Source organism: Erpetoichthys calabaricus, chromosome 1 (assembly GCF_900747795.2).
Source record: "Erpetoichthys calabaricus chromosome 1, fErpCal1.3, whole genome shotgun sequence".
Taxonomy (NCBI): Eukaryota; Metazoa; Chordata; class Cladistia; order Polypteriformes; family Polypteridae; genus Erpetoichthys; species Erpetoichthys calabaricus.
The window spans coordinates 350,166,833-350,191,390 of record NC_041394.2 but is presented as its reverse complement, the minus strand read 5'-3'; the positions used below and the strand labels follow the sequence as shown (position 1 = coordinate 350,191,390).

Here is a 24,558-nt window from a genome sequence, read left to right as displayed (position 1 = left end):
TTATATAAGAACTAGGGCTGGGCGATTTGGCCTAAAATCTAAATCTCGATTAATTGAACATTTTAACTCGATTACGATTAATGAACGATTATTTTATTTATTTATTTATTTTTTTTGCCCTCATAGTTCACTGACAAGTTTTGTACAGTAGATATGCTCACATATTACAAGTGAGAGATTTTTGAATGAAGGGTGCATTACTTGATTTTAAAATAATTGAAGGAAACACACTATCTACTATCTGTGGTTATTTATTGAACATCAATGTTGAACAACTGAAATTAAAGCACACATTGCCTAAAACGAACAGTCACTTTGTTCTTATAAAAAAAGTAAAAATAAATAACTTGCACTTTTGGAAACAAAATAAATTATTTTCAATGTTTTTCTTATTAAAAGTAAAAAATAAGCAGTATTTCTTCTAAATAAAATAACTCTTATATATCCTGTAAATAATATTTTAAACAGTGCATTTCTTGCATCTTCTGTAAACAAATATTTTAATGTGCAATGTATCAATGTAAACAACACATTGTTGTAATGAAAATAGAACTCTCTAAACACTGTTGCATGAGGTGATCTTAGCGATCTTGTCATGTCATTATATGAACATGAATTTACTCTAAGTTACCTGAAGCTTTAACAGTACCAAAATTAATGAGCCTCTTATATTTCTTTAATAATATCAGATTAACAACACATTTTTACAGCACAATGATTTTTACTTTAATGATGTAGTGTTCTGTTACATTGTAATGTGAACTTAACATTGTAACACTGTAATATCAAGCATATTGTAACATTTATAAAGATGCTTTATGAACAAATTTAGCGTAGCCAGAATATAGTAAACGCCAGATATGCCCAATTTGATAACATCCCAATGCTATTATATTTAATTAAGCTGACGTGTACTTACCAATTGCAAGGTGTAGTCGGTGTCCAAAACACTGCTGCCGTAACCATCCATTAAGCGCAGCAGCTTTGACAACATTAGCACCGTTGTCTGTCGTAATGACTGAAAGGTTTTCTTCCACGAGGTCCCATTCAGAAAGCATATCTTTCAGACGTTGCGCAATCATATCTGCCGTGTGATCAGCTGGAAAATATGCCATCTCAAGGCATCTCTGGCGCAGCTTCCAATCGTCGTCAATGAAGTGCAAAGTAAGGCTCAAGAATGGGTCCATCGTCCTACTTGACCAGAGATCAGACGTGGCTGCAAAGTGTTGTAGCTGCTGAACTGAAAAATGTTCATTTTTACAACATGTCTTGTACATGTCTGGCAGCGCAGTTTTAGAAAAACGTGATCGCGATGGCACAGTGTATCTTCTGTCGAGAGTTTTAACGAGGTGTTTAAACCCACTTTGCTCCACTGTAGCCAAAGGAGTCATATCCTTTGCGATGTAATAACAAATAGTGTCAGTTATTTTTTTCCATCTTCTTGAACTCTTCTCATACTGTGTGGCATTTGTGAACGCTTGTGTTATCGACATCTGCTTTGCGGAGGCACTTGTTTCTGGGCGCTTGTCTGTCTCTTTTTGTTTTTTTTGAGCCGTGCACTGTTCATATTCAGTAACGTGATTGTGCTTCAAGTGTTGAAACAAATTGGTGGTGTTACCTTTGGGCGTCAAAACTGTTTTTCTACAGTGTCTACATCTGACTTCATTTTGTTCGATGTCATCCTTACTGAAGCCAAAATGTGTCCAAATGACGGAGACTGCGTTTTTCTTTGGTACAAGCTGCTCTTGTTGCTCAGTTGTGTCAGTGTTTAAGCTCTCCATGCTCGACATGTCGGCGGAATAACGTAACGGAGCGGGGTCACGTGACTCCACACGCGGTAGTGTTTTTAAAGGGAAAGTAATCGAAATAATCGACCTGGAAAAATTTGATCGATTATAGGTTGTGAATGTCGATTTCGATTACTTTTCGATTAAACGCCCAGCCCTAATAAGAACTCAGTGGGGGGGAGGAGGGGGGGGCACATTTATTATTTAACACTTGAGAATTATCAAATAATCTTCATGTTAAATCAATAGAATAAAATTAGAAAAGGCTTGGAGAGAGCAGACTTACCAGTACAGCATCCACCATCGCCTGAGGGTGCCTGCAGTCTGTGGGGAGTCACATTAATTAGCATTTTTACAATACAAAATACCATTGGTATGAAACTAAGGACACACAAACAATTGCTTTTGGTGGAAATTCATAACTAAAAGCTACAAAAAAACAAATTAAAAATCAGAATACACTTTCCTTCACATATACACACCAAGAAAATGTGGAGGAATTAATCTCGAGAAGCCATATTGCTGTACTGGATGTGGTCGACGAGTCTCACAAACCAGAATCTTCTGGGCCACAAAAGATTTCAGACTGGGTGCCATTTCCAGAAGTGGGCTTAGTTGGAGACGATCTACACCGGGGGCATCAACCCCTTTGTCTTGGCGTACCACCCCAAAGAATTTAAATGTTCTGAAGTTCCCACTTTTTATTTTGGTGTTAAATTGTTTATTTCTGAACTGTTGTTATGCAAAAGTAACGGTGGAATTTTTTTTCTCACCCAGAAAAATATTCTTGCAGAGAGCTTTCATAAGGTACTAGCAATGGTAACCTGTCAAAGACGTGTTTTAGAATGAATTTCAAAAGGATTTGATATGTTATGACTGATAGGCACTGATAGTGTGTCACCAGGAGGAGGTCACATCACCTGCTTGTGCTAATAGTGAAAAAACAAAAGAAATGTAATCAATTGTGTCTCACATGTCGTAAGTCACCTTGTCATCAGTCAAATAATAATAATAATAATAATTGCAAGAAAGTTTAGTAAAATAACGCCCTCAGTCAAAAGGGGTTTCCTGATCCCTAAAGACTTTGAATTCTGCTCTCTTGATTTACTTACAGTGTGCTTTCTTGTTTGTTGTTGTAAATTATTTGTTCCTTTGAATAAATTACAAAATCCTCAAATTCCCCCGTCTGTCATCTCCAGTCATCTGATGGTGACTCCTGCACTCGGCTTTCTGTTGGCCAAACCCTGTGAATTACCAGAGGTCCATGAAACCCCTCTTTTACATGGTGTATCGAGTCAGAAGTAAAACCAAAATGGCCAAGGCAGTGTTTGCGGAGGAGTCTAACCTCATCTCTAGTGCACTGGGCATCGATGTAGAAGAGAACATCTGAGCCGATATCTCCACATTCAGCCAAACACCAACTCACACACTGCAGACAACCCATCTGTGGGCGCCGCTACGGCCTTTCAGACAACGGGCTCCATGCAGTAAGCTGGAAATCCTTGGCCAAGGCTGCTGAGAGATGAAGATTCCATCTCACCATTCAGATTGGGATGTGAGATACTGTCCTTAGAGAGGTGATGTGCCCTCCATCGTGAGTTCCAAGGAAAGTGCTGGTAGCAAACCATGAAGTGCAGTTAAGTCACCGATCAGTTAAATCAGCAACAACACATGCAGTGGATGTAAAGCTTTAATCAGACTCTGTTTTTTTTCCCCCATTGAGAAAAGTGAGGAAAAGAAACGCACTGAACTGGAGGAGATTAGGATTTTATATTTAATGAGCAATGTAGTGAATGTAAGTAACGTTTCCCAGCACTGGTCGCTTATGAACATTTGTTTTTTTATCTGGTATATCATCTCTGGAATGAATGGTGGAAATAAACTGTCTGCCTAGGCAACTGGCTGAATAAATAGTCAGAAACACAATAATGTCTTATTCTTCTGCTTTATACAATTGTAAAGACAGAATTATTGACCTAACCAATCAAAGTGCCGACTAATTTGCATTGTTGTGTGGCTCAAAATTAAAAATAAATAATAATCCTACTTTGAGCCATTGACTGATTAGTGTTTCACTGTTTGTTCTTTTGTTTCTGTTACACAAAACTGTTCAATAAATAAACTAAAATACAGTAATTTAATATACATAGGCAACTGATTATTAAAACTGTTTTGCATTAGAAAATAATCACTGAGTTATGTCTGCGTTACAGACAATGATTAATTGCTTGAAGGAAATTTGACAAATTGCAATTACTACACAGTGACTTTCGATTACAAATTTGAACTAAGCGATTAATTGAAATTGAATTTTTTAATCAGTTGTCCTCATGCAAACACATAATTTAGAACCATTACAAATGATGAAAATCATAAAAATTGTGTACAAAATACAGAGCCATTTCTTACTTTATGAAGACTCTACAGAAGCAGAGGGCCATCGAAGCCACTAAGGGCCCCGCAAGCTGTAAGTTCATCCTCAGTATATTAGTGGAGTCTGAACATTACCTGTCTGTTTGTAGCCAGCTAATCCCCATCATGTGTTTAATGAAGCACTTATATGCGTAAAAATTATACATTTGATTTAAACAAAACTCGGCTGCAGTAGCAGGAAACCTTTAGCTTGTGTTTGTGAGGTAATCAATTCAAAATCAATGATTATCACTAGACAGTCATGTCACACAATGAGTGACGTCTACCGCCAGGTATGATGGGAAGACTCACTGAGAGTCGGGAGGAAAATAACGGAGCGAAAGTCACATTGATACCTAAGATGGCATGAAAAACGGCTTATCAGAAAAACTTGAAGTGGAAAAATGTGCACATAATAAAGATAAAGCATTTGTTAACGATGACGCAATGCATCAGAGGTGGGAAGTAACAAAGTAAATCAGCTTCGTTACTGTGCTTAAGTAGAATTTTTCACGTAGGTTATCTGTATCTTGTGTGTTTTATTTGTTTGATACTTTTTACTTAAACTCACTGCATTTGAAAGGAAAAAATCTGTACTCCCAATAATAAAAATAAACATCCGTAACTTGCTATGTTGCCAACAATTTTCTGTGTCCGAAAAGCAGGGCAATATAGGTCAGATAATTGTAATAAATTATTCACATGTATATGCGAAATTGAGGTACCATCCCATAATATTTATTTGCACATTATATGTCTTTTGATTTCTGTGTATATAAAACATTAAGTGTACGGGAGAGAAGTGAAAGGAACAGCAACTGTGGTGATTTAAACAACGAGGATATCATCAAACCAATGTGAAGCAATGCTGGGCTTATTAATGATATCGAAGATACAAGGAGGTCAGAAAATACGCCCCTCACAAGTGGCTGGCACATAAACGAGCCTTGGTGAATGAGTCGCCTTTTTTCCCAGCCATAAAAACACGAGGTGATGGCGTTCACATAGACGTGAGCATGCGGACATGAACTGTAAGAGAGGAACGACTAAAGGGCTTCTGGTTGTGCAGGAACAGTTGGCATTCGCAGCAGGGTGTCGATTAAAACAATTGGAAATTAGATTTCACATCCAAAGTTTAATTTGCAGATTTAGACGTACATATAAGCGTGTGGTCGACAATGAAAAGTTAAACTGTTCTTAATTCTCAAATTACACATAAAGGAAACTAGATAACGTTATCAAATCTTACACATATACTAATCACAAAGTTACAATACTGAAGTTGGTCACTAGATGTCTGAATGTGACGTCACCGTCTCTGTTTACTATCCACATGTGCCAGAAAGCCGCTTTGTGGATCCTCCGGGATCGATGTGCCTGCTGCGATGTCTGCTGAATGGTTCGATGTGGTGAAGCACAATGCCGACACACAAATGCATTCGTGGTGCTTTGATATTCAAGCATCGCATATTCCACAGCAGCGTATTTGAGCCACAGAGAAAAAAATTAAGCACATTGTGAAAAGGCCTAATTTGTGATTAAAATGGATATTTCGGCTTTAACCTCACAATGTCCACTTTAGCCTCGTAGTTTATCATTAAAGTAGACCATCGTAAATGTCACCTTAAAACCGACCCAGTTGTTAATCGCTATGAGCTTCTGGGGCTTCCTCCTGAAAGGACAGCAGCAATCGCCACACACAACACATTACATTTATGATGTTCCAGCTCTCTGCACATTTAGAATCCTTAGATTTATACTGGATATCACTTTCATGATGAATTGCATGTATGTATGTTACATTTTACAGATAAGTCGTTAACTTAATTTAAACAATGAATACTGTTAATAATTACACATATTGGGGCGGCACGGTGGCAGAGCAGTAGCACTGCTGCCTCACAGGGAGTCACGTTGCCGGTGTTTCCTGCCTGGAGTTTGCTTGTTTTCCTGGTGGGTTTGCACAGTGGGCTCCAGTTTCCTTCCAAAGAAATGAAGGTTTGGGGATTTGGTGACGCTAGCGTGTGTGTGTGTGTGTGTGTGTGTGTTGCGATGAGCTGATGCCCCATCCAGGGATTGTGTTTCTGTCTCGTGCCCGATGCTTGCTGCAATGGGCACATCCCTGGATTGATGGATGTAATCATTAAACATCTTTTTCAGAGATTTTGTGGCAAGGCGTCCTCGGACCTTAATGGATGTTTCAGGCAGTGGCGTAGCTAGAATTTGTGCCTCTAGGGGCGAGACGGTGCCTTAATTTGATGCCCTCCAACATATCTGAATATGTTAATCTATTTAAATAGAAAATTTAAAATGGCTTATAGAGAAAAATTAAGATAAATTTTGCACAGATTTGTTCATATATAGAGAACCAGCAGTACTTTTTCACATATAATTATTTATTTGAAAGGTAGCTTCATTTTGTAAACAAAATGGCAGTGTTACAAAGTCAATAGTCATACTAAAGGACCCCCTTTCTCCTCCTCCCCTTCTGCTTTTGATGATTCATAGCACTTATACGCCTTTCCAACAACGTGAAGTTGGCTAGAAGGTCACACCACATTTCGATCACAAAGAACTCCAGAAGACCCGAGACAGAAAGTTGCAACTAATTCACCTAAATGTCAGAGCCAGCTGGCCATGTTTGCATAGGGAAACAGTAATAATGACAATAACATTAATAACAAAACTACATTTGACATTTCAAATAAAGAAAAGCCATTAAAACAAAAAGCACTCCTCCATGTACTCAACACACGGCCATTTAATCTTTAACATGAAGTGCATGAGAACATTGTAGAGGTCTCTGTTGGGTCTTTGTACAGAACTGTGGGTATCTAAAAATAAATATTTTAAGATACTAGTATGTTGGCACATGTGCTTATGTCACAATTTACATCCTATAACAGAGCACTGAGAAAATGAGACGAGAGCAGGCCATTCAGTCCAACAAGCTCAACTGTTCTATTCACTTTGATTTTTTAAAATTAAAACAACTCAAGATTTAAAGACCCCTCAAACTCTACTCTCTACCACACTACTGGGTCACGTCTTCCATGTGCCTGTGGTTCCTTGCATGAAGAAAACAAACACAAGTTTTTAAAAGGGACAACTGGGAACCACCGTGACAATTACTTGAATAATATTTAAACACTTCAGTAAGATCAACTCAGATTCTCCGCTTGAGTAAACTCACACCTCTTAGCACCAATCTATTTTAAGGCTGCAAGTGAAACTTGCGGTCGCTGATTGGAATGACAGGAGACGGACACCAATATAAAGTAAAAAGCAATTTCTTTATTGTTGGTGAGCAGAGAGGCTGCAGCACCTGTCGGCTCAGTTTGCTACAGACAGCCAGCCTCTCAGCAGGACGTCTTTCCTCTTTTTATACCCAGCTTGTTTATTTAAAAAAGAGGAAATATGGCAGTTCATTTTGAGGTCATACATAGATTGCTGTAGCTTGTGGTCACATCCTGGAATGAAAAGTGCAGGAGTGCACAGAGTGTTTCTTACAGGAAAAAAGAGTTGTCAGCACACTCACAATCTTAAGCAATACGCCACCTGCTAGTTCCGCACGTACACAAGACCAGTTACAGCAAGTTTGTCCTAATGGTCGCAGGATGTATGCAACTTCAGCAGATTTACACAATACTCACTTCCTTATTCTTGTTGTACATACATAGCTTATACAATATCAAAGGTTACATAAAGGTAAGTTCAGTACATTACATTAGTTACAAAGAAATTACATTCTTATAGCTTTAGTATCTGCATTAGATTACATTTGTTCGGTTGTCTTAACAAATCCTTATTTAATACATAAGAGCTGCTCTTCTTATAGTTCTATTAGCACCATTCTTTTATTATTTGGAAAGGGTGAAGCACCTCAATTCTAAATATTCTTTCTCAAACTATACATGAAGTATTTTTTTTTATTGGGGTGGGGGGGATCCCCACCATGGGAAAGCATTTGTTGTGTAACTCGGCTTTCACCACATATGCCATATGAGTGATTCAAATTTTGAAAACAGAATACTTCAAGTTATTTCCACAAAAAATACTCACTTGTCATGACCACACTTTAATTCAGCGAGTTTAATTTTCACAGCAGCTATCATCTTATAAAATTCAGCTCTGTCATATATTATATGCACAGTTGATTACGGCAGATTAAAAATAAACTATATATTTTAAAAACTTGTAGGAAACATTAAGTGGTAATTGTAATCTACGGTGCTGCCTTCCAAAACAAACACTGTGTGGTTAAAATGGTGCACAGCATCTTTAATAAGCCAATCCGGTGGTCTTCGATTGCACTTTCATATCTGATGTGTCGGCCCATTCTTTCCACCAGAGGGCACTCGTTCCCACAGTGGAGCCTCTGCCATATAATCACACACCCCCACCCCGTCTTCCACATCGCCACTCCAGCCTATCAATGGGAGGATGACACTCATTTTCACAGTTGGGCGCCTTTGTCATCTAAATAGCCTTCTGTTTAAAAAATGAACACTGAAGATCTAAAATTGAGCTAAATCTATTTAATAAAATAACTTTGTACTCCTTCATCTGTTCCCCTAGAAGGGACACTCATTTACAAGACTGCAGCTTCTTGAAAAATGAAAATTATAATTTAAAATTGTATCTAAATATTGTGTCAAATCTATTTACACTGACTTTACATTCATAACAATAAAAGGAGCCAGACTGGGTCTTTACAGAAATGCCACAGGGAAACCATTTTTGGTTTAAAGATCTCCCACCCACCCAAAAGGTTCCAGAAAGAATCCACAACAGGCTCCAAACATTACATAACCCTGATTAGATGGTAACAGATATGCGACAATGGGTCCCGGTTTTAGAATACAACAGCACAGACCAAGTCCAAGTTGTCTTGATCCGTTAGTGCACTGAAAAAAAGGGAAATGGCAGGTTGTTACATTTACAAAAATGTATTTCGTTTATATTACATGTATTGTTTATGTTCCACTTTTGAACGTAACTCGATCATGTTTAATTTATTGAATCTTGCGGGGTGTATAATATACTAATTTTAGTCATTTAGGTAAAAGTCAACATAGTTCTATTTAGTTCTCACTAGAAATTAATCACCAAGTAGATTCATTGTCAGCGGAAGTTGGATAACTTGACGTTAACGTCATGAGACTTTCAAAGAAGGAACAGGTTGTGGGTGCGTGTTATTGTTACCGGTTAAGAGCAAAAGGTTAGTGAAATAAAAGTTAAAAAAAACAAAACAACACACACACGAGAAATATTCAGATATTCATTTAAAACACTTAATAACACAGGCTAACGTTTCTCCATTATGCGTTTTTTCCTTGTACAGTGGAACCTCGGTTTGCGAGTAACTTGGTTTACGAGTGTTTTGCAAGACGTGCAAAAATTTTTAATTAATTTTGACTTGATAAATGAGCGAGGTCTTGCAGTACAAGTAGTATGTATACTCTTTGTCTGCTGAGCGTCTTGAGATCACAACTGAGCTGATGGTTCTTCTCTCTCTCGCTGTGGGATTGTGGGCAATCGTCTCCTATTCTCCGTCTGATTCGGCGTGCCTCACTCATAGTAAACATCAGTATACAAGTGTATAGTGTTTACTGCAGCATTAGCATTGTGACTGTGTGTGTGTGTGTGTGTGTGTGTGTGCGCGCGCGCATGCGCTGTAACATGCGAGTCCCCGTCTTGCACACTAAAACACAAAGCTGAGTCTCAGTACTTTAGCAACACCAGCTTTATTCGGCTTGAAACAGACACAGCAGTCAGACAGGGCCCTGCATATTTATAACGTTCCTTGTTCCTTGTTTCACCCATCGACGGCAGGCACTTATAGCATGTCCGCGATCTTTTCGGATTTGCTTTTACGGCAAACTGCTACAGTGGTGGGAGACTGTGATTGCTTTGGGATGCTGTTCCATGTGTCGTCCCGTTGGGTGGAATCTAGTGCTGGGCGGTATACCGGTTCATACCGAAAACCGTTTTTTATTTTTTTTATGATATGGATTTTTCTTATACCGCAACACCAGTTTAAATTGCCTAAACGACGTTCAGAATGTGGCTCAGCGGGAAACTGTTCAAGTGGGGACCTTTTTCACTGCTACACCGGTAAACACAGATTTGTTGCACTAGGGCTCTTTTTCACTGCTACACCACCACATAGTGGGCGGTAGCATAGGTATGCCGTGCGGTGAAAATGGACAGAGAGCCGAAAAAAAACGTCGCCTGGAGATCCTTTACTTTTAAAAGGTCAGATGTGTAAATACTGTTTCTATACTACTGGATAATACTGCAAGCCAAGTTGTACTTGTTTTGTTTTCAATACAGTGTAATGTACCTGGGTACTGTGTAATATTGTGACGACATGTTGACTTTATTCTCGACATTTCCACTTTAATCTTGACGCTTATGACGAGAATATATTCTTTTGACTTTATTCTCGTAATTTGTCATTAAAGTAGAACATCGTAAACTAAACTTCATCATAAAATGAATATTTAATTTACTAGATTTTCTCAAACCCCGTCATAAGTTATATAGCACATTAAATGCTTTGTGTTAAGTGATTCGTTCAGAGATGGGCGCAACTCTGAATGGATGGCATAATTAAACATGTATAACGAAGATATTTTAAAAGTTCTGAACACTCCGTGGGCTAAGTTTATAACTAGTTTTAATTTCACAAAGACGTTTATCGTGTGGTGATTGGGTATGTGGTGAAAGAAAAAGGAAGGATAGGAACTGGGGTTTTGGTATGTCAGATAGAGACAGCATGCATGCAATAAAGATAGCCCACTCAGAGGAACATTCATTGAATTCTGTGTTCGTGTCTCCGACCAGCAGATCACAAACCCAACATTTACACAATATTTAAGTTAAACCTGTGCGATAGCATCCAGTTTTTTGGAGCCTCGTCACACCTGCCATAAAGTTCTCTACACTGAACATACACCTGGGGACCCCTTACTGCGAGGGAGCAGCACTACCGCCTCACTACCGTGCATGTGTAATACCTGCTTTAATGCATTTCATCATGAAAATGATATCAAGTATTTATCTTAGCATTCTAAATTTTCAGAAAGCAGGAATATCATGAAGTGAATGGATTCTGTATGGTGATCGCTGTCTTCTGTTAGTGTGGAGGAAGTCAGTTTAAGAAGCGTAGTGATTAACCACTGGGTCGGGGAACACAACACAAAGCATTTAATGTGCTGCATTAATTTATGACAGGTAAATTAAGTAATTGATTAAACATTGATTTTAGGAAGAAGTTTAGTTTACGACATTCTACTTTAATTATGAAGTAAACTATGAGAATAAAGTGGAAATGTCGACTTTAATCTCAACATAAACGGCGAGAATAAAGTGGAAATGTTGACTTTGTTCTCGACATATAGTTTGTTTTTTTCTTCCCAGTATAGCTTAGCTTGAAGCAAGGTCCATATTAATGCAGTTTGGCTAAATGATGGTTCAGCTGGTAAAGATGTCATCACCAAGTTGCACTTGTTTTATTTTATTTTAATTTGGTGAATATTGTGTAATGCACCTGGGCTTGAAGTCTTGAAGTAATAGTGCAACTATCAGTAATAATACTATTATTTATTTTATTGTTATTATTTATTAGTTTAAATATTATGCAGTTTAATGATGATAAAGTTGTTTAAAAAGTCACTTTAACGTGTCAGTGGACAGAGATTGTTAACATTAACAGAAAGTGTAGTTGGTTTACAAAAAATATTTACTATTTATTCCTTTTCTAAGACATACTTGGTGCAATACAATTTTTGACAAGCACTTCTGGATATTTTACTAAGTCTAAATGCCTCTTTGTATGGTTGAAAATATGTTGTCAAAATTATAGTTTGTTGTTGCAAAATTTGTTCAATAAAAAGGTTCTATATTTTCACTGAATCTGTCATGCATTGTGATACTTTCTCCATTAGTGCTACCCCCTTGAAAACTATCACTTTATGGGGCCATGCAAACCTGTATTAATACTTGTGTGCACATTAAAATGTTTTTTTTGTACAGTGTACAATACTCTTGACAGTGGAATAGGTTATTCTTAGCCAGTAATTGCAGTGGAAAATGTGGTTAACATCCACTCATGCATGGGGAAAAAAATACCGTTGAATACCGTGAAACCGGGATAATTTAGAAAAATATCGTGATATAGAATTTTGGTCATACCGCCCACCCCTAGTGGAATCCCAAAAGAGTTTAGAAACTCACTCACACCAGCCATGATTCTTTTCTAAGGTAAAGTTCAGGTTAATTTTTATTTTATGTATTTTTACTTTTTATTTTGTATTAATCATTTTTATATGAATAGTTTTGGGTTGTGGAACAAATCATCTGAGTTTCCATTATTTCTTATGGGGAAATTCACTTTGATATACGAGTGCTTTGGACTACAAGCACATTTCCGGAACGAATTATGCTCACAAACCGAGGTTCCACTGTATTCTCGTTTAATGATTTTTCAAACTCTGCTCATTCACTACCGTCACAAGTCAGTAAATGTACTATTACGTTGTCTAGATTTACTCGCTTAGTATGGGTTTGTTTACATATTTTAAATAAAAAACGTTCTGACTTTTGTTACGGGTCTACTACTTTCAGCATTGCTCTTCATTAGTATTATTATAACATTGATCAACCAGATAAATACTATTAATACAGACAAATAAATAATTCACCCAAATACAATGCAGTTGCCGAAAATGCTCGTTTGAAAATATATATATAGTAAAATATAATACATATAGTGAAAGAAGGTACCAAGTAGCAATTTTTGCACTTTATATTTTACTAATATCTTCTATATAATATATACCGTTACATAAATATAAATACATGTATTTTATAATATAACGCTCTATCCAAGGTGCATTTTGTGTTTGTATTTAGGTCTACACTGGTCATGGCATTCTGGCACAGCCAAAGAAGCAGTGTTCTTGTGCAACTGTTGTACATTTCAGCTGTGATGAACGGCCAGGTTCCATGCCCGGCCGGGACGCCCCTGTTGTGTATGTTGTGGGGGAGCAGCCATGGACAGCTCAATACCTTCCCCGGGGCACTTGGTGGCAGCCTCCCTGGCTGACGCTGATTCCCCAACCTCCCGCAGGGCTCCATGGGAGATGGAGTCCTTCACAGCTTGGTTGGGGCCCGGGGTGGTCGCTAGGGGGGGGGCTGTCTCCTTTCAGCAGCCTGGTTGGACGATTCTACAGCCCCACCCAGAAGGGCAATTAGGACCAGGTGGTCAAGCACCTGGAACACTTCCGGGTGGGATATAAAAAGGGCCAGCCACCACCACTCAGGAGAGCCAGAGTCGGGAGGAGGAGGACTAAGCCTGAGGAGGAGTGGTGGTAAAGGAAGAGAAGAGTGTTGTGATAATATTTGTGAGTGTTTTGGGACTGTGTTGGGCCTGTGGGACATGGGGAAGGCCGTGCCCCACGGCTGAAGAAAAATAAAAGTGTGCTTTGTTTAAGTACATGCCTCTGCGTCAGTCTGTGCCGGGTTAGGCGCTATATAGCATCATTATTACAAGCTTTTGAATAATAATCTTTTGTATTTATGTTGGTTTGTATTGTTTTTACCACATAAAATAGTTTTGGTTTAAGCAGACCTGTTTATTTCTTATCTATAACTGTGAACATGAACTATAAAATTATACTGGAACAATTGACAACCTATAAAGGTTCGAGCTAAGTAACTCTGTGAGGTGCATTTTTTTTAAAACATGTATAAAACAATTGTTAAAATATTATGCTTTATTGACATGTTCATTTAAAATAATATCATTAATTTAACAGAGAATGAAAAAGTTTCATTCATTTTATATAAAAATATATCATTTCAGGACATTACTTTAGTGCATTAAGCATAATTAAATTATTTTTGATAAAAACAATATTGTGTACAACCGTTGTTATTTTTTTATTTTAATATGACATGCCAATTTTTTCAGTGTGTTCTGCTATGTAGCCCACCACACATTAACGATTTTGTATCTTTTACTGCTTATTAGGACATTTTTTAAAATGCAAACTGAAAATGTTCTTTGTAAACCAATAGTTCAACTAAAACACAACCTGGTGAAGAACCACAAATTGCCATTAAAATTACCAAGTTTGTTTTTTTTTACTTTTATTAAAGAGTGAGGAAATCTCACTCTTCAAATTTGTACCACCAATAAATCCCATTGTGTCCTTCCAAACCATCTACTGTGGGGAGTCGGGGCACTCGTTTTCATAACTGGAGTAGAGCCATGTAATTGTTTGTCCCGTGTCTGCGGCTTGCAAAATGATCACTGGGTAAATAAAATTGTCAAAAAACACACTAAAAATCTATTAAGTGGACTATAAAAGGGTATTAATCCAGCTCCGAGTACCGGTTTACCAGAACATATAGTGGGCACCGCAAAACGACTGAAGAAACAAGGGGCATGGCGCAACCCGCTAAAACAATATGTAATACATCTGAAACTATAAACCGCACTGCAGACTTCACGACATCGACTGCGTCCATCCATCCATTATCCAACCCGCTATATCCTATCCACAGGGTCACGGAGACATCGCCTACGTGGAAGAGGAAAAAGCAGGCAGGCGTTTTGCACGGTGCATGTGTTAAATCAAAAGAGAAGCGGCGCAGAATGAAGTGCGAATGTGAGGAGATCCGTGCGCTGAACCAAAAGGTCACCACGCAGATATCTCCATAACAACCAACAACAACAACATTTATTTATATAGCACATTTTCATACAAAAAGTAGTTCAAAGTGCTTTACATAATGAAGAAAAGAAAAATAAAAGACAAAATAAGAAATTAAAATATGACAACATTAGTTAACATTGAAAAGGAGTAAGGTCCGATGGCCAGGGTGGACAGAAAAAACAAAAAAAAAACTCCAGAAAGCTGAGAAAAAAAATAAAATATGTAGGAGTTCCAGGCCACGAGACCACCCAGTCCCCTCTGGGCATTCTACCTAACATAAATGAAATAGTCCTTTTTGTAGTTAGGGTTCTCACGGAGTCACTTGAATGGTGATGGTCATACAGACTTCTGGCTTTTAATCCATCCATCATTGTTGGAACATTATGGTGCTTTGGGTAGATGGTGGTGTTGCGCCACCACCAAAAGGACACCGGAAAAGGAAACAGAAGAGAGAGTAGGGGTTAGTACAGATTTTGAATGAATAGTTATTATAATGAATTGGATATACAGAGTATCAGGATTTAAATTACAGTGAAGTTATGAGAAGGCCATGTTAAAGTAATGTGTTTTCAGCAGTTTTTTAAAGTGCTCCACTGTATTAGCCTGGTGAATTCCTATTGGCAGGCTATTCCAGATTTTAGGTGCATAACAGCAGAAGGCGGCCTCACCACTTCTTTTAAGTTTTGCTCTTGGAATTCTAAGGAGACACTCAGTTGAGGATCTGAGGTTACGATTTGGAATATAAGGTGTCAGACATTCCGATATATAAGACGGGGCGAGATTATTTAAAGCTTTATAAACCATAAGCAGAATTTTAAAGTCAATTCTGAATGACACAGGTAACCAGTGTAGTGACATCAAAACTGGAGAGATGTACTCGGATTTTCTTTTTCTGGTTAGGATTCTAGCAGCTGCATTCTGCACTAGTTGCAATCGATTGATGTCTTTTTTGGGTAGTCCTGAGAGGAGTGCATTACAGTAATCTAGTCGACTGAAAACAAACGCATGAACTAATTTCTCTGCATCTTTCGATGATATAAGAGGTCTAACTTTTGCTATGTTTCTTAGGTGAAAAAATGCTGTCCTAGTGATCTGATTAATATGCGATTTAAAATTCAGATTACAATCAACGGTTACCCCTAAGCTTTTTACCTCCGATTTGACTTTTAATCCTAATGCATCCAGTTTATTTCTAATAGCCTCATTGTATCCATTATTGCCAATCACTAAGATTTCGGTTTTTTCTTTATTTAATTTGAGAAAGTTACTATTCATCCATTCTGAGATACAAGTTAGACATTGTGTTAGCGAATCAAGAGATTTGGGGTCATCAGGTGCTATTGATAAATACAGCTGTGTGTCATCAGCATAGCTGTGGTAGCTCACGTTGTGCCCTGAGATAATCTGACCTAATGGAAGTGCTTTACGTAGACAGAAGAGATCCACTTTAACCACCACCAATATGTAACATCCATGTCCATGATGCAGTTGTGACGCTGCGGGTTCTCTTCAGGCTCCCAGCGTCCTTATGGGGGTCCTGAACCAAACATCGTCGATAATGTCATTGAGATGAGCTGACAAATGAGGACAATTCTCAAATGAAGCCAGGGGATATTTCCAAAAATTGCTAAAGTGCTTTTATTAAAACAATAATCAAAACTAAACATGCAGTGCATCACTTTCAATAAATAGTCCAGAAAACAAATGTCCAGTGGGGCTAAGAACCATCAATAAATAAATCCTTTAAAATCAGAGGTTAAAAATGCAGTCCCTCTCATCCCGCTCTCCTCACACCTCCTTCTCTCTGGCTCACCCATAACTCACGTAGCTGGCTGAGACCCAACAGCCACGAGCTCCTTTGGCTAACCTCCATCTTGGCCTCTTTCGGGACGTCACTGCCAGACCGTCGAGGTCGGCTCTCCACCCTTCATCCTTCGCACTCCTATAGTTGCTCCTCGGATCCCTCGGGAGAACACCTGCCCTGCTCAACCCACTCACTCAAACATTCAGTGGGGCGAACTAGCCCCTAGAGTGCCACCAACAAACGCTCCTCCATGGAGCCCCAGCTCGTTCTGTCTCCTGCTAGAGGTGTCCAGATCATCCTGCTATGACTGCTCTTTCCCATCCTTTAATTTTCTTTTCTCTTTTGCCGGTGTAGACCCGTATACAGTGGTGTGAAAAACTATTTGCCCCCTTCCTAATTTCTTATTCTTTTGCATGTTTGTCACACAAAATGTTTCTGATCATCAAACACATTTAAGCATTAGTTAAATATAACACAAGTAAACACAAAATGCAGTTTGTAAATGGTGGTTTTTATTATTTAGGGAGAAAAAAAAATCCAAACCTACATGGCCCTGTGTGAAAAAGTAATTGCCCCCTGAACCTAATAACTGGTTGGGCCACCCTTAGCAGCAATAACTGCAATCAAGCGTTTGCGATAACTTGCAATGAGTCTTTTACAGCGCTCTGGAGGAATTTTGGCCCACTCATCTTTGCAAAATTGTTGTAATTCAGCTTTATTTGAGGGTTTTCTAGCATGAACCGCCTTTTTAAGGTCATGCCATAGCATCTCAATTGGATTCAGGTCACGACTTTGACTAGGCCACTCCAAAGTCTTCATTTTGTTTTTCTTCAGCCATTCAGAGGTGGATTTGCTGGTGTGTTTTGGGTCATTGTCCTGTTGCAGCACCCAAGATCGCTTCAGCTTGAGTTGACGAACAGATGGCCGGACATTCTCCTTCAGGATTTTTTGGTAGACAGTAGAATTCATGGTTCCATCTATCACAGCAAGCCTTCCAGGTCCTGAAGCAGCAAAACAACCCCAGACCATCACACTACCACCACCATATTTTACTGTTGGTATGATGTTCTTTTTCTGAAATGCTGTGTTCCTTTTACGCCAGATGTAACGGGACATTTGCCTTCCAAAAAGTTCAACTTTTGACTCATCAGTCCACAAGGTATTTTCCCAAAAGTCTTGGCAATCATTGAGATGTTTCTTAGCAAAATTGAGACGAGCCCTAATGTTCTTTTTTGCTTAACAGTGGTTTGCGTCTTGGAAATCTGCCATGCAGGCCATTTTTGCCCAGTCTCTTTCTTATGGCGGAGTCGTGAACACTGACCTTAATTGAGGCAAGTGAGGCCTGCAGTTCTTTAGACGTTGTCCTGGGGTCTTTTGTGACCTCTCGGATGAGTCGTCTCTGCGCTCTTGGGGTAATTTTGGTCGGCCGGCCACTCCTGGGAAGGTTCACCACTGTTCCATGTTTTTGCCATTTGTGGATAATGGCTCTCACTGTGGTTCGCTGGAGTCCCAAAGCTTTAGAAATGGCTTTATAACCTTTACCAGACTGATAGATCTCAATTACTTCTGTTCTCATTTGTTCCTGAATTTCTTTGGATCTTGGCATGATGTCTAGCTTTTGAGGTGCTTTTGGTCTACTTCTGTGTGTCAGGCAGCTCCTATTTAAGTGATTTCTTGATTGAAACAGGTGTGGCAGTAATCAGGCCTGGGGGTGGCTACGGAAATTGAACTCAGGTGTGATACACCACAGTTAGGTTATTTTTTAACAAGGGGGCAATTACTTTTTCACACAGGGCCATATAGGTTTGGATTTTTTTTCTCCCTAAATAATAAAAACCATCATTTAAAAACTGCATTTTGTGTTTACTTGTGTTATATTTGACTAATGGTTAAATGTGTTTGATGATCAGAAACATTGTGTGTGACAAACATGCAAAAGAATAAGAAATCAGGAAGGGGGCAAATAGTTTTTCACACCACTGTATATACACATACCACCGCGTGCCTCTGTGGGCGCAGCACCATAATCAAACACCGCAGGAAGCCAATGAGGCAATCGAGAACAGCCGCACCCACACATGCAGGTGTGACTCACTCCAATCACCTCATTAACTCCCCGTGGTTGTGTGATTGCGCCCACGGAAAATGGCACGGCTGTACGGATTTAAAACCCAACCTTTTTTATTAGAAGCCACGGACTCGCTATACCACAGCAATGGCAGCCATTTTTGCACCACACATGAGCTAATAGGTGGTGAAGATGTCAGAGATTGTTGGCCAATTAGAAACAGGGGATAATTAGGGGGACAGAATGACTAGACCGTAGTAGGCAATTTAGCCTGGACATCGGTGATACACCCCACTCTTTTCCAAGAATGCCCAGGGATCTTTAGTGACCGCAGAGAGTCAGCACTTTGTTTTACGTCTCATTCTAAGGACGCCGCCATTTTAACAGCACAGTGTCCCCGACCACAAGATCTGCACACAGACCAAAGGGTAAGTGCCTCCTGCTGGTATCACCAACATCTTTCCCAGCAGTAACCCAAGCTTTTCCTAGATGTCTACTATCCTAGTACTGGTCGGGACTGAACATGCTTAGCTTCAGGTGGATGAGCTCTTCTGAAGTACATGTGGTTTGGCTGCAACCCGTATGGCGCACCCTCCTTATTTGTTCTGTATAATTTGTTTTAGGTCATCCAAGCCAAATAATTTACAGTGATCAAACTTGGCAAGTGTGATTCAGTATGATTCTACATTTGAAATGCGCATTACAGATTTGTATGCAGATTTCTATAATGGTATGATTTTGTTGAAGTGCGTTCACAATGCCATCTGCTGCTGAAACGATTGCTCTGCCGTATGGACCTCGCAAAAAGTTAATGCAATTTATCAAATAACTGGTACTGCAAGTTACATCATCAATTTTCCCCAAGTATACAGCTCAGAGGCTTTGCAGCACAGGTAATTATGAAATGGACTTACTAGAGACCTTAGCAGAGGAAGACCTAAAAAAAACATTCCCTGCAAGCCTCTGTCACGGCCCGACAAAAATCACTCAAAGGAGATAAACAGGATGGGCTAAAGTACATCTCTCTATCTTGTTGAGGATCCTCACTCTCTGTGCAGATTGAAGTATGCTGTTAGTCTCCGCTGTGTGGCAGGGATCCACAATTTGAGTCATCACGCTGGTACAACTTTTTATCTATGGAAGGGTAAACACCAACTGATCATGTGATTATTTTCCAGTTGGCTACTGCACAGAGTCAGCCACTCTTATCTGGACATTAAAATTCAATGTCAATAACAGTACTTGCTGACAAAGTACACGGTGGAGTAAACCAAACCACGTCCCTGAGGCAGAAGGGTTCCATGTAAGAAGATGAGGAGGAAGGTGAGGCACACAGCGGGTTTCATTTCAAAAGGGATAACTCTCACAATAATAGTAATAATAATATATTTTATTTATGTAGGTGCTTAACGAGTTTAAAATGTTTGGTGTGAAGTCTCAAAAAGGGACATATTTTGGTAAACTTAATTAGTTAATGTTTATGTCAAGTCAGGCAGTTTAGAAAAATCATATTACAGCAAATTGACCGTAACTCATTATTCACCTCATCATCTCTTCTTCCCAGTCACATTTGCTATTGAGGGTCATGGTGAGTAACTCATTACTCAGTAGTTAGATGGTCGTCACTCATTAATTATATCACCCCAAGCAGTTCTGCACCCACTGGTATTCACTTCTTTGCTTACACGAATTGTGTTTAACAGTAAAAGTGCTGAATGGCAGGCCTCGGGATTTGCTTCATGTAGTAGTTTAACTTAAGATGTGCTCATTGAATTTGTATTAAGACATAGTGGGAACAAAACATTTGTATACATTGTCAGGTCTGTCGTGTTCGTGAGCGAGCAGCTTTCCAGTTCCTGACTTGCTTCATCCACAAAGTGCCATCTTACGTGTTCTCCTTCCCCATGTCAGACTGATGCTGGCTGTAAATCTCATATACCAAACTGTATGGAGCAACACTGTGATCCAATTTCAAATGAGTTTATTTTAGTCTTCTATTTAAATGAAATATTCAGGGCAATAACAGATTTCCAGATTTGTGTATTATTCTCTTTATCACATGCAATAATAACAATACAAGTGATTACAAGTGTGATTATTTTCTGGTTCCCTGCAGTAGGAAGAAAGCAAGGTCACCGTGTTCAAGAATGTCAATAACTGTGGCAGGGGATGATTTGTCGAAGGAGATATGAAAATATGGTCAAGATTCTTAATTTTATACGGAACAACAATCCGCAAAATTGAAGAGGTGGTGATTAAAAATCGAATATCAGGGAAATGAAGCTCTCTGTCTGAGGTATCCGCATTCAACTTAACTATTACAATTAGCCGTACCAAAAAAGGTTTCTTAAAAAATCCTTCTAGCAAATCGAACTAAATGCCCAATTTCATTGTTAGCAAAATTCACAGATCAGTTTCTGCTGGTCCTCCCTGCGTGGAGTTTGCATGTTCTCCCGTGTCTGCGTGGGTTTCCTCCCACAGTCCAAAGACATGTAGGTTAGGTGGATTGGCGATTCTAAATTGGCCCAAGTGTGTGCTTGGTGTGTGGGTGTGTTTGTGTGTGTCCTGCGGTGGGTTGGCACCCTGCCCAGGATTGGTTCCTGCCTTGTGCCCTGTGTTGGCTGGGATTGGCTCCAGCAGGCACCCGTGACCCTGTGTTTGGACTCAGCGGGTTGGAAAATGGATGGATGGATGGAGTTTCTGCTGTTATGACCCAGCAAAAAATAGTAAGGTACCGATAAAATTGACTGCTCTACAGTACATTAACAAGTTTTGATGAGTTGGCTTTTAATTAATAAACATAATTGTTCTTCACATGACTTTTATCCCCAAGAAACTGAACATATCCGCCATGAGACTGCTATTCTTAAGCAAATGGTTTAATAACATTCTTATCAGTTCACTAAATGATTGAATAGACAATCCTAAGATGATTTTCATCAGGCTTTTGTTTAAAATTTGGAGATTTCTTTTCAATAAGAGAATATAAAATTGTATGCAATTTTTTTTGCCTTTAATTAAAAGCAATCACATCACTCAACTCCATTACAAATGTTATGCTCTATATTGTAAATGGAGCGAACAGAACAGAGAAGACAGGTAATAATTTTATACGGAGCTTAATAATTCATAAAAATTCATAAATTGGTCACCTCAACAAAGGAAATATTACCAATCTGAACTTTTTTTTTAATATTTAAAATAAAACTAGGAAAACTAGTTATCGTGCAGTCCGCCGTTACTGGTAGATAGCCTATATTCATCAAAATATAATCATGGAAAATGTTCAAGGTAGTGTAAAAACGATGGGAAAAGCAAAGCCTTTTGTAAGTTTTTTGACAGATTAATTTTTGTTTTGTGGTGTAGTAATAAGTTTTTAAATGCAGAATTTTTGCCAACAAAAAAAAAAAACAACAACTATCCATCCATCCATCCATTTTCCAACCCGCTGAATCCGAACACAGGGTCACGGGGGTCTGCTGGAGCCAATCCCAGCCAACACAGGGCACAAGGCAGGAAACAATCCCGGGGCAGGGTGCCAACCCACCGCAGGACACACCACAAACACACCAAGCACACACTAGGGCCAATTTAGAATCGCCAATCCACCTAACCAGCATGTCTTTGGACTGTGGGAGGAAAACCACACAGACACGGGGAGAACATGCAAACTCCACGCAGGGAGGACCCGGGAAGTGAACCCAGGTTTCCTTACTGCGAGGCAGCAGCGCTACCACAGCGCCACTGTGCCGCCATAATATTATTACTAGGTTGATTTAATTCTATTACCACTACAACACTGCTACAATAAGAATAATCTTTTTTATTTCGGCTGCTCCTGTTAGGGGTTGCCACAGCGGATCATCTTCTTCCATATCTTTCTGTCCTCTGCATCTTGTTCAGTTACACCCATCATCTGCATGTCCTCACTCACCACATCCATAAACCTTCTCTTTGGCCTTTGTCTTTTCCTCTTGTTTGACAGCTCACTCTTTAATATCATTTTCCAAATATACCCAGCATCTCTCCTCCTCACATGTCCAAACCAACTCAATCTCGCCTCTCTGACTTTGTCTCCCAACCGTCCAACCTGAGCTGACCCTCTAATGTCCTCATTTCTAATCCTATCCATCCTTGTGACACCTAATGCAAATCTTAGCATCTTTAACTCTGCCACCTCCAGCTCTGTCTTCTGCTTCTGGTCAGTGCCACCTTCTCCAAGCCATATAACATACAGTGGGTACGGAAAGTATTCACACCCCCTTCAATTTTTCACTCTTTGTCATATTGCAGCCATTTGCTAAAATCATTTAAATTAATTTTTTTTCCTCATTAATGTACACACAGCACCCCATATTGACAGACAAAAAAAAAGAGTTTTTGAAATTGTTGCAGATTTATTAAAAAAGAAAAACTGAAATATCACATGGTCCTAAGTATTCAGACCCTTTGCTCAGTATTTAGTCGAAGCACCCTTTTGAGCTAATACAGCCAAGAGTCTTCTTGGGAAAGATGCAACAAGTTTTTCACACCTGGATTTGGGGATCCTCTGCCATTCCTCCTTGCAGATCCTCTCCAGTTCTGTCAGGTTGGATGGTAAACTAGGCACTGCTCATCACTTGTCCAATACAGTCCCCCACAGTGAAGCATGGCGGTGGCAGCATCATGCTGTGGGGGTGTTTTTTCAGCTGCAGGGACAGGACGACTGGTTGCAATCGAGGGAAAGATGAATGCGGCCAAGTACAGGGATATCCTGGACAAAAAACCTTCTCCAGAGTGCTAAGGACCTCAGACTGGGCCGAAGGTTTACCTTCCAACAAGACAATAACCCTAAGCACACAGCTAAAATAATGAAGGAGTGGCTTCACAACAACTTTGTGACTGTTCTTGAATGGCCCAGCCAGAGCCCTGACTTAAACCCAATTGAGCATCTCTGGAGAGACCTAAAAATGGCTGTCCACCAACGTTTACCATCCAACCTGACAGAACTGGAGAGGATGTGCAAGGAGGAATGGCAGAGGATCCCCAAATCCAGGTGTGAAAAACTTGTTGCATCTTTCCCAAGAAGACTCCTGGCAGTATTAGCTCAAAAGGGGGCTTCTACTAAATACTGAGCAAAGGGTCTGAATACTTAAGACCATGTGATATTTCAGTTTTTCTTTTTTAATAAATCTGCAACAATTTCAAAAACTCTTTTTTTTGTCTGTCAATATGGGGTGCTGTGTGTACATTAATGAGGGAAAAAATTAATTTAAATGATTTTAGCAAATGGCTGCAATATGACAAAGAGTGAAAAATTGAAGGGGGTCTGAATACTTTCTGTACCAGTAGTTGGTTTCACTACTGTCCTGTAGACGTTCCCTTTCACTCTTGCTGATACCCGTCTGCCACAAATCACTCCTGACACTCTTCTCCACACTACCTGCACTCTCTTTTTCACTTCTCTTCCACAATCCCTGTTACTCTGTATTGCTGATCCCAAGTATTTAAACTCATTTGCCTTCTCCAATTATACTCCATGCATCGTCACCATTCTTCTGACCTCCTTCTCATTTACACACACGTATTCTGTCTTTGTGGTCCTACTGACCTTCATTTCTCTCCTCTCTTGAGCATATCTCCACCTCTCCAGGGTCTGCTCAAACTGCTCCCTAACAATACATGCAGACAATAAGAATAATAAAAGATGAAAATATAGTTAGAAAACAACAACAACAACAACATTTATTTATATAGCACATTTTCATACAAAAAGTAGCT

General features: G+C 39.3%; 1 protein-coding gene across 10 annotated transcripts in view; it reads left to right on the top strand.

The window, feature by feature from the left end:
* Window positions 1–24,558, top strand: part of LOC114668330 (zinc finger protein 883-like) — a 774,734-nt gene that overhangs the window by 266,777 nt on the left and 483,399 nt on the right. The gene's annotated exons all lie outside the window — the stretch shown is intronic.